At 41.1% G+C, this 14,843-nt stretch overlaps 1 protein-coding gene across 2 annotated transcripts in view; it reads left to right on the top strand.

The window, feature by feature from the left end:
* plxna2 (plexin A2) overlaps positions 1 to 14,843 on the top strand; it is a 157,525-nt gene that overhangs the window by 77,484 nt on the left and 65,198 nt on the right. The window lies entirely within an intron of this gene.

Below are 14,843 nucleotides of genomic sequence, written 5' to 3' on the forward strand. Positions count from 1 at the left end.
CCCCAGGGCAGTCTAGCTAGCACACAGCTGCACGAAGATGATTCAGGCGTTTGACTCTTGACCCTTAAATCTGTTGGGTTTTTTTTCCCCTCACCAATCTGTCTATCTATGACTTTCAGATAAAGAGTCCCAATAACTTAACTGTATACCATTACAGCACAGAGGACAATGATGAAGTTGCTTTTGGGAATATAAATCTGCTGTTGTGCTGAATTCAGTTGTCATTGCTATAAAGTTCTGCAGCCATCTCACTCCTCGAGTCTTTCCTCAGTCCCATTTGAACACAGTTCACTTTCAGAAAACAGAATGCTGAATATTTTCCTCTGCTACCCCTGAATGTGCAACTCATTTCCAAATCCCACAGACTGTAAGAATAGATTTCCCTCAAATGTTCCTGAATGTTGCCTAATTCCCAAGTTGTATGTAACTGGCTATTGAGCTGCATGAATATAAGTTGTTTTTTAGGATCTGTTGTACCTAACTTGACTTCAACTGAGATTAAATGAGGACTGTTTTATATAACCAACTGACAAAAAACAACAGGTCCTTTATATGTTTGACAACAATGAAGAAGATGGGCATGAACAAATGGTTTGTAAACTGTCATCTCATGGGCCGTCATATAGACTACATATCTACATTTGATCACACCCTTAAGGATGATGAGGGAGGATTTAGCTTACAGGTGTCTGTTTTTCACCAGACATGTCTGGGACGTCGTGCTGTCAGTCAGACAACAGACATTGGCCTTGATGGATTGGCCACCATGTTTTATCTGGGATGTAAGCACAACAGCGGGGTCAGTTTGGCAGCCATTGGAGTGAGGGCCAGCAAATTAATCGCATGACTGCTTACTTACCCAGGTGCTCCACGGTTTGAACAGGGGCCTGGAGCTGTAGTTTAGAAGCTTGAGCTTAGTTTCTTAGCTGCTTCCCTGACAACTTCACTTGATATTGACACCTGGACAAATTAGGATAAATTCCCCTGTCAATACAGACATCCAATGTTATTGATGATGCCATTTAGCTTTTCATTCTGAAGAAACTAGTTTCAACACTGTCTCTCCACTTGTCAAACTCCCTCGATCAGAAGCTTTGTTGTGTATCCATATAAGTGTCTGTTGCATGCATGTGTTGATTTCGTTTCCTTTTAAAATAATCTGACCACAAGTTATTAGATTTAGTTATAGCTGCCTTAAATTAGCACTTTCGCTACCTTTCTTGCATGTTTAGAGCACTATTATTTATCATGTGCATTAGTTTGCACATTAATCATAATTACTGAGTGTCACTGTAAACCAGGCTGATTTTCACCTGCTATCCTGTGATCGAGACTGTAAAAACCAATTAAGTCGTTTAATTGGAGCCTGACTGGCACATAGCTGTATTGGGCTCTATATTGGGATCTGCCTATATGTTGACTGATGTGAACTTTAATATTACAGAACCTAATGCAGAAAAAGATACTTGGGACCAATTTAGACATAGTTTCAGCAGTGCCTGCAGCACATAGAACAGACCAGGCATGATGGTTGACCAGACAGTGCTGAGTCAAGTGGAAATTTTAATTTAAGCTACTATTGAAATAGATAAGTACGTGTGATGATTTGTTATCTTCATGACACTGCAAGTAAAAAGAAAGTGTTTTGGCTTAAACTACCTTTTTCAAAGAATATTTGATGTTCCCTTATTTCATTTCCCCTTTTCTAAACGTTACATGCATGAGTGTTGACACACATTCACATGTTTGGTTTAATAGACATTTCTTTTATTGTTTAATCTGTATGCAATGTTACAAATTTTTTTGGTCAAAGCTTGTATGAGCTCTAAGGGTTGACTGACTGCATCAGACTGAAGAGACGCCTAAGGCTGGGCAATATCATACCGTTCACGTTATATAACTTTAATGCACATAAAAAAAACAGCTGCTTGTTTGAGTGAAAATACATTGATGTTTTTTTGTTTTTTTGCACTAATAAAGTTGTGGAGTTGTAAAGTATTTTGTCTAGTGTCAGTTATATCATCAGTTATATCGTCAGTTATATCGTTATCGCAAATTTTCTAATGTATATCGTGATAAATATTTTTGGTCATATCGCCCTGCTCTAGAGACACCGCTACATACAAGTCAGCTATTTCTTTCTCATTATGACTTTTTATGTTTGTCACCCTTTTTACTATGATCTAGAGATGTTTTACACGTCTGAATGTCAAGCCATGTTTTCTCCGTTTGCACTAGCCCACCTAACAAAGGCACCTCATTTGCATTAGTCCCTGAGCAGGCATTGTTAATTGACTTAAGCTAGGATTAGTGTTAATCAGGTTTTGTGCCCTGGAACCATTGGCCAATCCTAACCTCATTATTTGATAGCAGCACACGTCCTGTCAGCCCCCATCAAGCTGTTAATTAATAGAAGCCCGTGCACACCAGTGCACCCCAGCCTGCACTCCCTCTCATTTTCCCCTCTCCCACCCTCACATCTTAGCTCCTGCTGTGTCAGTGGAGGTCAGTATAAAGAAATATACAGTACCGTGTAGCTTGATCTCTGTTTAAGGTGAAATAGGTGAAATGCTCTGCAAATGAGTACATTTCTAGACACATGTGCATGTCAGGGCTGTGTATTGCTTTGTGATCATGCATGTCTGCACATCCCTCAGTGCCAGTTTAAACCTCGTGGCTGTCTCCCACCCCAACTCCTCTGCTGGCGACATTCACTGGCCCTGTGACATAATATGAGGTAATAAGGGTACCTCATCCTTAGAGACTCTGACATCTCTGCTTCTGCTTCTCTGCAGTTGACTGCTGCTTCCATAAAGTAGCCCAGACCAAAACGTTTTTAAAAAAACAGTTGAACCTGTTCTCTATGTGTAGAATCTGTACTTACACTTTGGTGCTGATTGTGAGGAAATCTTGCAAAATTTTCCAAAAGACAAACACATATTTGAGTAGGAGAGTAAATTAGTGTTTTACAAAGGAAGCTAATTACAAATATTTAGAAATAAACATTCAAAAGATGAGGCCAGTCGAAGGCAGAAAGTCCTCACTAAAGGTAACCTTGAGTAGCACACTTATTCTTGAGCTTGTTGAAAGCCCCTCATCATTTATGCAAATACTGTTTATCTCTGATTAACCTCCTATTTCAGTCCTAAAGTTGCTTCTGTTTCTTTTTGCCTCACTGTGCTTCCATTTCAGAGGATCCACTTTTTTGAATTTGTGTCTGGGGATGATTTTTTTTTTAACTCATGAGTGCATATGTCCCTGCACACTTTGTCACTTTGGAGAATGTGAGCCAAAGTAACAGTCCAGCACCAATCCTGCCAGAATAATCAGCTCTGTAATTAAGAGCTGTGAGTATGTCAACTGTCTTCATACAACCCCCCCACCCTTTCTGTCTCTTTCACTCTCACTGTCTGACTGCCTCTATAATGGCACAGCATTTGTCTGTTTCCTCCCTGCGCCTATGCAGAATGCTCATGACATTTATTGTGAAACTAATGGCAGTGCTTCAGTCCTCCTAATTGTAGGCTTTAATTGCAATAATTATTTACAAGCCTAATTAGAGCCTAGAGAGTGTCAGGGAGAAACAGGAGTGCCAGTTGAAGGAATCACAACAGGGTTTGTCAGGAACCAGGCAAAGAGTAAAGTGAATGTGGTTGCATTGTTTGGTCTATAATTGGGGAAGGCAATGTCTGGAAGTCTTGCGTACTCCCGCTTTTTCGCATTTTTTGTTTGTTTTTTTTTAACATCTCTTGGTTGCCTTTTTTCTTAGTATTCTCAAAGTGTAGTGTATTGTACATGGTTTTTGAAAGTGAGCCCACACATGACTGGATAACAGCAGGCTGTCCCCTGCACTGTTTTAAAGGTGCTTATATAGAGGTCTCCGGCTGACTCTGTAGACTGAGCTTTATTACTTGAGGAAGGGAGATACTCTTTTTTTTTTTTTTTTTTTTTTTTTTTTTTTTCAACACCGCCAGCTGCTTTGTAAGGGGCGAAGAAGTGTGTATGTGCACACATGTGAATGCATTTACATTCATTTGTCAATGAGTACATGTGTTGCTGTTTGGGTTAAGTTAATTTACCACAGTTTGGCGTAGTAGCTCAGGAGGTCCTTTGTGTGTGTGTCTTTTACTGAGTGATGTGGCCATGCTGCCAGGCCTGCAATATGCTCTTTGTCTGTCCAGTCTTAGTAAACAGGCTACAGCAGGAGAGTGTCTTTTTTTTTTTTTTGATGGGTTAGCCATGGCAGCTCAACCCTTTCTTCTCTTTCTTTCCTTCTGTTTGCTAAGGTTGTGTAACACATTCTCAAATTTTTCCTCCTTCATTCCTCCTTTTCTCTTCTCCTTTTTTTTTCCCTCTCCTGTCAGAACAGCGTCCGATGGGAGAACTCAATCCCACACTGCCATTCTCCTAACCCCTGCGGCTCACTTTGACAAAACTGTCAGCCTGAGCCCAAGTGATGGATGTAGTATTGTACAGTGTGGGTTTACGTTGGGATATGTGTATTTATGTGTGACAGTTAGGGTGTTTTGTGATGTTAAAAGAAGACTGGTACCCTATTTCAGACTTTTATTGGACAGAAGAACAGCACTATATGCATGAAAATCAGTAAATATACCATAAAACTTACAAATGTGTACTATTTTTATTTACTCGTATTCGTCTTTAAATCCACCTTGAAGAACTTTAGATTTAGATGGGTGGGCCTGGAAATGGGAATAGTAAATTATACCCCTCACATAAGAACTTATGTAGCAAATATTAAAGAAATAACTTTCTGTAACACGCACATCTTAATATACACAAAAACAGATGACTATTTATCTCTGACTGCTCAGACATGTGCAGACATACATTTTGTTAAAGAAGGTAGATGAATGTGCAGGGAAGGGTTCCCTATCTGAAAGGCAATATTTGAGGAGAAATATTAGAAAGAGAACAGGCAAGATAAGACTAGTGATTTAAATAGTACGCCTGCTGACAGCCTGTTGAAATATTACTCTTTTTGGTGAATTGTAAATCGGATATTTGTAGCCAGAAGGATCACATAGTGGTAAAAGATAAGGTCATATAGTGGCAGTCGTAGGGGATTTTGAGTAGGGGAAAAAAAAAGTACTACAACTAAAATTGGTAACTAAATCGAATCGCAAATTTGTTACCTACACACTGAATTTAGGCGGCACCCAGAGCTGTTTAAACTTTATATGTGTAACCAAAAACACTATACCTCGGAGGCAAGACGTTTATTTATTTCACACTTTCCAAAAGCAGCTGGGGAGCAGTTAATTTGGTTGCACAGAAGCAGCTGTCTAAGAATCGAGGGATGGGAGGGAGAAGGAGACAGAGGGTAGAGAGAGAAGAAAGACGAAGAGAGTGAGACACAAAAGCAGTTTGGTCTCATTATGTTGATTTTTTTCTTTCTTTCCTCTTCTGCCAAACAAAAACACCCAGGCACTTTCAGACGCACCAACGAAGATCACTCACTGCTTTCTTTCTCCTTCGCACCACAGAGTTTCTTTATAGGCAAAGCTGATGATTTTCACTCAACTGCAGACGCATCTTTCGCCCGAAACCTTTGTGTCTGTGTTTTCCTTATAGACTCAAATTGAATTCAATCACAAGCACTATTACAGGTCCTAAGAAAGTCTTCCAGCCTCAATAATACTTCAACATATGAACTCCAGCTGAGGAGTGTTTTAGTGTGCGTTTTACTAATGCAAATAAATACACAATCCATATGTGCATGCATGCCTCTAGATAAAGATATCTATACGACAAAGCTATACACACACACGCATACACAAACATCGGCTGGGGTTGCTATTCTTTACCACCTGAGCCTAGTTATCAATGCCTCCCACCCTAACATTAATTTGGGTACAAACGCACACAGACCCACATGCACAGAAGCTTACCCTTGTGCACAAGCAACAGCCCAGAGAGCAGTGGGGTGTAACCAAACCCTTCATTTGTATGTACATCATGTACACTGGGAGAAATGCTGAGACAAAGAGAACAAACATGCTCACATGCATGCACGCATACACACACACACACACTGTTGCACACAGAGGCACACACACACACAAAATCTAACACACTCAGACATGCACTGCGGAGTACCTCTGTGGATCAGAATTCATTTCTGTCTGCTTTTTCCCCTCCAAATCAATACCCCCGTCGGTCGACAGACAGCCGTAAGTGTGCCAAGGAGGCTCTCTTGCCTTCACACCCTCCCCATATGCGCACACATGCACACGCACATACACAGACACACTCATGGTTGTTGATGTGTGATGGCCTCTGCTGCTTCCTTATTAACTCCTCACATGCTGACTGAAGCATACACCTCATTACTGGCTGCATTGACAATCTGGCACCCTACTGAGAGGCACTCACACAAGTTGGACTTGGACAGACAGGCCAGAGATGGATCGAAAGACAAAGAGGTACAGTGAAGCGACCAATATAAAATAAATGTGACATAGACGAGCAGTCCAGACAGGTGGGTAAAAATAACGCAAAGCAGGTAGATTGAAAGGCAAGAAATTGCATTCAATAATGATGGCTGAAGCTTTGCAAAAAGACATTGTGACTTTTAATCATTAAGGCTGACCTGGAAAGATGCAAGAGTAGGATTAAATGTAGGATTCACAAAAAAACATGTGTTAATGTTGATGTAAGTATCACTCATAGAAACACGTTTATTATATATGCATTACTTTCCTTTCAGCTGCAGGTTAGGTACACTTGATCTGAATCTTTCACATCAACCTTTTTACCTGAATTAACTAAAGTTTTTCTAATACACTGGTAATTTCATATCATATTATTACTTCACTTGACTGCTGTTCCAGATAACCTATACTGTTAGTATCAGTGTCTTCCATGAAGTCTCACTGTTTCTTAGTGGTTAGTGGCTTAGTGTTGCCATTTATGAATACAGTGTGTGCAAACCCCCTAATTAACAGGCTTCATTAACAATATAATGCAGAAAAACTTAATTCCTCATGATATGATACGGATATACAGAATAACAAGAGACAAACATATATCATTTCAGCATGCAATGAAGTACCAAAAAGACACATTTATGTAAGTCTTTGAAATGATAAATTATGGTTAAATCTAATTTCAGTATGCAAGAACAGGATGTGTCATCACTCTAAGTCAGAGTGTCATATCTGTCTTTGCATGAGTACACACGCTCACACATGCACACTCAAAAATATTCTTTGGCGCTTTCACAGCTCCCTGTGCCCATTTCTTAAATGTCAGTGCGGGCCTTTAAACCAGTTGCCAGTGAGCAAGCATAGTAGAGGGGGACTGAGAGTTCAAAGTGGTCAGGCAGCATGGATGTAATTTCCTCCTTTTAGCCTCCTGACTGAATTACTGAGCAAAGAGGCCACCTCGACTGGGAGCTGCAAAGGAAAGGGAACACTGGAGCATGGAAGAGTGTGTTCAAGACAGGGAAAAACGTAAGGGAGGAGATGAGAAGATAAGTGAAAAAAGACAGTAAAGGGTCAGGAAAAGAGCAAGGGACTTTAACATAATATCACCAATATCAGTCCTAACATCTTTATCTTGTGTAATAAGGTGCAAATGATACGTGGAAAGAAGTAACAGCCATGCTGGTATCATTTGCAATGCTTAAGATTCAAGTGATCAAGTGAAGTTGTTAAGTCATGCACAAGTAAATAAACATATTTTTCCCTTGCTAGTGTTTTGCTAAGATTATTAACAGGCACAAAATCAGATTTCTGTCAATGCTTTAGTTTTTCATTGCAAGTTAACAGTGCTGAGGGCATGAAAGCTGTTAACATTGAGAGCTTCAGTGATCTATAATATATGCAAAGCCACAGTTGAGGTACAAATAAACAGTAGAAAAATACACAGGCTTTTGGAACGAGCCAATTCCCCACCTCTTTTTACCCCAAAAGAGAATTGAAGCCATACATAATTGATACACTCCCAGCTGTATTGACTGGTTGTATTTTTCGTCCTCCTCACTGGTCGATTCCCTCACTCCATTATTTCTACACTTGCTCTCCCTCCGCTGCCTCACAGGCCCCTGTGACTCCTCCCTCTAGTCCTCCAGCCTGTAATACCTAAACACACACTCACAAACACACATAAACAAAGATAAGGAGGCAGTCCCATCTCCCTCCTCCACTGTCCGATTGCCCAATGCCCCATTTTGCTTTTGAGACACACAGTTGTCTGTCAGTCCAGGGGATGCATGCAGAAATTCAATGCAATGCGTGCACAGCTGTATTATGTATGTGGTCTGTTTGGTGTGTGTTTACATGCATGTCCATCAGAAAAGGTATTTCCATGCATATTTTTACACACGAACACTGCATCTAAGCAAAGGTTTATGTACTGCCGGGAGGCCTAATGACATGTCTTGGGAGATTTTTAAATTTTTAAATTTTTTACAAAATCTAAATATTCACATCACATGATACTGTAGATGCTGAATTAATACTGGTGATGGCAAGCTACATTGTAGCCACAGCCACCGTGGGGCGCACTGACAGAGGCGAGGCTGCCGGACACTGGCGCCACCGGGCCCTCTGACCACCACCAGTAGGCAACGGGTGAAGTGTCGTGCCCAAGGACACAACGACCGAGACTGTCCAAGCCGGGCTCAAACCGGCAACCTTCCGATTACAAGGCGAACTCCCAACTCTTGAGCCACGATCGCCCCATAAGTCTCCTCCCAAAGGGATTTAATCATTTAATGGCATTTAAATTGGGTAAGAGAATTATCCGGATGTATTCCTAAACAACAAACACCCAAACAGTTATTCTAAGTTAAGAGATGCTAGGTGGAAAGCATTAAACTGTATTATTACCACTTTACTTATGTACTTATTGTTCCTCGGTTAGCATTGACACATAATAGACATTCAGCATCAGAGTTCAAACTGCGGTCAGTAGGCACACGCTTGACCTGCTCCTTCCCTTTTTTCCTGCCTGGCAGTTTGTCTCCTGCCAGTCTGTTACTTCTTATGAGCTGCCAAGGGCCACGCCTCCCCAGGACCGAGGGGCATGAGAGGGCTAAAGACCTAATGTGGGATAGATATTGATGCTGTTTGATATAAAAAGCCAACAGCATTGTCTTGATATCCACCTTGGCTTAGTTTAAGTTCAGAATAAGTTAGCATGGCCATCTTTGTTGTTGTGTATGGATTCCAGTCCCTCTTTTTTATCCATCTTTTTATTATTATTAAATCCAGCTTTGTAGTGCTGCAATGTCTTGAGTTTTTAGTTCACTCAAATCTCTGAGCATGGGCAAAATCCAATAGTTAAGTAAGTGAATGTGTATGTGCAAGCATTTTCTCTCTGAGTAGGTGAGTACACACACATAAATAAGGAAGTGGATTCACTGAGAGCGCTGGCTGTGACAAAAAAGGTTAAAAGCTACCAATTTCACACCCAATCATTTCTGGAGTATGGAAGATGTCTGCTTGTAGATGAGGCACGCTGTATCATTTCATTTTGTCTTTTCTACTGTGGTTAGCGTTTTAAAATCAATAACTAATACCCACTCTGAATGTTTTTGCGTTTACTTCAAAAACAGTTAGTTTGAAAGCCACCCAGTATAAAAGGGTCTGACCTTCATAAAAACACTAATACAAAATAGTACCACATCTTCCACTGAATCTTTCCTGTTTTTATGCCTGTATCCAGAACCTTCTCTGCATTAATCCTGTAGATGGCTTTTTAATAGATGTTATACAGTGGAAAAAAAAATCAGTATTCTGGATTCCTACACAAAATGTGTGTCTCTCAAATGAATTGTAACAAAGCCCTCTAGCATTTGTAACAATAAAACCAAAAGCAGTTCCTTTCAGCACTGAACAGCACGTGTGTAGCTACAGTGTATCTTCTTAGTGGTTTTTTTTTTTTTGTTTCATTTGTTTTTTAATGCACAAGATGAGGAGTATTATTATGCATCGTTATTATATTCATATGTAGCTGTAGCTGTAACTAATTGCTTTAACACATCTGCTCTTGGAATGTTGGGTTTAAGCTGTCATCAAAGCTTCCAGCTGTTGTGGTATCGTTGCACAACTCAGCTCAAGGCCACCAAAGGATCAGATCTTGTCCACCCCCAGCATCCAAGAGCATGCCCTCATTTTGTCCTTAATCACGCTGGTGTAATTGGTGAGGGTCTTGATGCCTGATTATCCTTGGAACAGCCATAATGCATAACCCCTCACCTCCGTTATCAGGTCCAGCCATGTATAGGATGGATGTTGATGATTAACATGAACCATTGACCGACCTCGGTGTAAGACTGCAGAAGAAGTAAATTATTCTCATATTCAGTCTTAAAAACTTCTATAAAACAAGTTGAAGTCAGAGGGGATGGGTGAACCTTTTTTTTTTTCATATGCAAACTTGAGAGAATGTGAATCCTCGTGGGTGGATGTCAGTGAGCTAGAGGAGATGGCTCTGCCTAGAGAGTACAGTGGGCAGATTTTCCTGAGTTTAGGACAAGAAGACCAGTGGGAGGAGGACAGGGTGAAACAGAGGCAAGGAGATATAGCTGCCGTCCTAAGGAAGAGCCTCGGCAGGATTACTAAAGCAGATTAAAGGGTGGCCTGTCAGGCAAAAACGGCTGAGATGTCCTTGTATGTAGCCTGAATACAAGAAAAACTGGCTGCGGGGTCACTGTGAGAGTAAAAGACTCATAAGCCTGTATTTTTCATATGTTTTCATCTATTTCAGCTACAAGTATTTGCTCTGCTTTTGAGCTTTAGTCATTAAGCTGGCTCAAACTGTTTCTCTGTCTCACTCACACACATACAATTACACACATAAACACACACACAAGCAGACACACACTCTCAGATACACCCCTCCCATGCTTACCCTCATTCTCTCTGCTGGAATGGGTATTGTGTTCATGATCGATGTGCCTCATTCCAGTGACGTGGCAGCCTGGCTAACTCTCATTAAAAATGGATAAGGTGTAGAGGAGCCGCCAGTGTGTGTGTCTACATGTTTAAAAGGAGGTGTAGGTGGCAGGAAGTCCCAGAGGTGCCAGCTGTTTACCGTGCACTGCTCAAGGTTTCGAAGGTTGGAGGGATTATTGGTGGTGGTAGATGAAGGTGGGGGGGGGGTCCTGAGGTCAGAGCCAGGGCTGTTACCTTGGTAACAATTGCAAAATAGCTTCCTCTCCATTACTGGTGATGGTGGGATTTTTCTCTTTGTGTTGCTTTCTCTTTTTTGCTCAGCCTTGTGAGGCACATCTGGCAGTACAGAGACTTGGTCCCATCAGAGCACAGGGCAATGGGCTGTTTCTACTTTACTTTGTCTTCCTTTATCTTAAACCCCCCCTCCCAAAAAACTCTTCTTTTCCATCTTCTCTTCAAACTCTGCTCCTGTACTGCCTCCCTATCCATCACGGAGGTGCAGTGCATGACTTGTACCCAGGACAGCAGAGCAGAAATGGAGTCACCATTCATTCTTAGTCACGGATTGTGTGGAACAGATGAGACTGTTCCTGCTGCTCTCTAATCAGCAAACACTGTAAGCCCCACTTGGGTGCCACATCCAAATGTTTCTGTCCCCTGTTATACTCCAAACAGCCTGGGAAAACACATTGGGTTTTTGTTTTTTTTTAGTAATCTTAAAAGCAATGCCTCTTTTACTGAATATCACTACTTCTGTTTCAGTGCCACCAGACTATCAACTGTCTGTTTTTTGGGAGGTTTTTTGTCTTGAGTGCCACTGCAGCAAAAATAGTTGGATTTTATATTTTATAATCATACATAACAAAAGTTCACAATGTTAGTGGCCTCTAATGGCAGCAAGAGTTGCCCAGTACAGTTCACAAAAAAGATGTTCGGTAACGTTAAAAAATAATGCCCTTCTCAGTCCGCTGCAGTTGTATAATTTGATGGGTTAATAAAAATTTAGTATTTTTACATAAAAGGATATCCTGATGTTAAGGGTGGCCATTAATAAGGCTAGCCAAATCTGTAGCTATACTTTTCAGTAAACAAAAGTGCTCTTCTATTATAATAATGAAAGCTGAAGTCTTTTTTTCAACGTGAGGCTTTGAAAGAGAAGAAGCTGTTTTAACTTTAGACTGTGACTGTCAGTCATCCAGGTCGCTCCAGTATGCAGCCCTGCTGTAGCCGCTTTGGTTGAATAACCCCCTGCTAGGGTCATCTTAAGCTGGAATTTTATTAGCATTCATTTAAGTAGCGCACAGTGCATCTTTACTGACAATGTTCAGTTTACCTTATAGGTCAGCTGTGGCTATGAATGTGTTCTGGGAACCTAGAGGAAGAGAAAGTTTAAGGCATTATTAGATCACATGCAGGACTCTTGGTCTTCTTTGAAAACACAACAACAATCTGCACATCCGTTGCAGCGTTGTGCACGTGTGCATTCAAATACGCGCGCGCACACACACACACGCACACGCACAGACTCACAGTTGGAGAAGGGGCTTCATTGTGCAGCCCTGCTGTTTTGAGTGACTGTAGCGTGTGCTGGGCAACAGCTGCTGTGATCCCCCACTACCCTCCCACACCACATTCCCCTCACCTACACTCTGTGCTACTGGCCCATGCTGGTCTAAAACATCAATACCCTCGCAGCGACATAGACGCGCAATATTTATTTACAACACACATTTACAGTGCACATGAGTAGTCTCTTATTTTGTGTGCGTTTTTTTTTTTTCACTTCTCATCTTTTTGTTTTCTCTTTACCTCCCTCCCCTTCTTTTCTTATTATTCTCTGGCCTTTTTGTTCTTCAGTCTGTACTGTATCAGCTGACAGCCTTCTGTGTCTGTCAGTCTTTAAACACTGCTCCATAAGGGACACCCTAAGCTCCACTCACTATTCTCTGACTTTCCCCCACTGACAGCTGTCTCTACAGTGTAACCCTTTCATGGGTCTGGGCCTCTGTGAAAGTAATAGTATAAAGTTTCAGCAGCCTCGTGCATGTTTTGAGAAGGATCTGACGACTTTCTTTGGTTAAGAGAGATTCAGAGGCTTTGTGATATATACACACACAGACTGAGTTGCTACTTCCTCAGCCAAGTCTAGTTCCTGGTGGGCTTGTTTGTCATCGGTTGCAGCTTCTGCTGCTGATGTGACCTCGTCTGCAGCTCATTACAGCATGCCACCTGTTTGTCCTGAAGCTAAGAAAGACACACACACAGACACACACAATAATAGAGTTTGTTGAGTTGACAGGGGGTTAATCTAACTGGAGTGTCCATGGTGGAACTGCCACACAAACTGTCAACTTCCCACCGTGTCAGTGGCTTTCTTTGTCCTCTGGGCTTGTCTTTCTGTAGGACCAGGCAGACACTATGATGAGCTTCCGAGTAGCAAGCACTAAACAAAGAAAGAAAAATACACACTGGAACAGGTGTAGCTCATAGGTTTTACAGCATCTGACAGGTTTGCTGACTATAACTTTTCAGAATCCATGCAATAACAGATGCATGTTTCAAATTTTACTGTCAGCTCTTTGTAAATTTTCAACACTGTGTACCATAAAAGACAGGATTTTGATGAACACCCAGCAGTTATTTCTAACTGACAGTTAATTCCAGTCCATGGTGCTAACAGCAATTATTATCACCCAGTTGTGAGTGATATGCATGGGGTCAAAAAACACTTAAAAGGTGCTATTTGCACCCTTCATTCGATCCATCACATTTTACAGAGGAGTCACTTATTAGGCATTGGTGTGATCCTGAGGTTTGCATCTGAACAGGGCAAACACTGTCAGAGCTAGCACTTATCATCCAACACGCCACTTGCCAAGAGATTGAAAGACATACAAAACTGGAAATGAATCTGTGTCAGACTCTAAAATTCACTGATTCAGCCCCCGCTTTTCTCATGCCATTTTCATCTGCTGAGCAGTATTGAGGTTTTCTGGCTTCATGTTACAGTAGATGTACATTTACAGGCGGACACCCACACACACACAAGTGCACAGAAACCTTTCACTCTGAAGCCCTCCAAGCTAGACAGATAGAAGGAAGGTCGTTCAAGACGGCAGCACCACATCAGACAGACAACTAGATTCAGATGCATAAACACTCATGCTCTTGTGTATATAAAACCTACCTGGAGATAAGTGTGTGTTACGTAGGCCCAGATTGTGGTGCACACTTTGGCAAACAAGCTGTGAAGTTTGTTCTTCTCTAGTGTGTTGTGTTTACATAGGTTATGGAACATCTCAACCCTGAATAAAACAATATCAGTCAAATCAAGTTCATACAGTGAGCACTAGGATATATTTTTTTATTTTTTTATGCGACTCTACTCAAATAGCACTGTGTGGGTTAGTGTGTGTGGGTTAGTGTGGTATGGGGGTGTGTTTAGTTTCCACTGGAAGCGCTTAATCATATATATTGTTGCTGACACTTTCAACATGTAATACTGAAATACCAATTTTATTCCCTTGTCATATTTAAAAAAAAAAAAAAAAAAACATTTACAGTACAGCTTTAATTGCTACTTTCCAGTTTTAACAGTCATGCCGCAGGCCTCTACTTTTTTAATAACATTGATAATTTCAAAAGTTTATCTTTTCTTTGTTTATTTTAGATATAGTTTTGTTATACTCTTCAATACACTTGACTCTAACTCTCTTCCTAACACATTTTACACTTGTGTCATCAAGTTGTACTTTGAACGCTCTCTTGAGAAAAACGTCTGTCACTCCTCCATGTGTTGGTGTGTTTGCACAGGCCATACCTAGGTGGACAGATGCCCTGGTGCAGACAAAAACCCATTGATGGCAGAAAAACAGATTTGTCTTGCCAACTGATCCCAGCTGTTCAGTAGTTTTTATG

This window comes from Perissodus microlepis, chromosome 20 (assembly GCF_051167445.1).
Source record: "Perissodus microlepis isolate ML-2025 ecotype Zambia chromosome 20, ASM5116744v1, whole genome shotgun sequence".
In the NCBI taxonomy this organism is placed as follows: Eukaryota; Metazoa; Chordata; class Actinopteri; order Cichliformes; family Cichlidae; genus Perissodus; species Perissodus microlepis.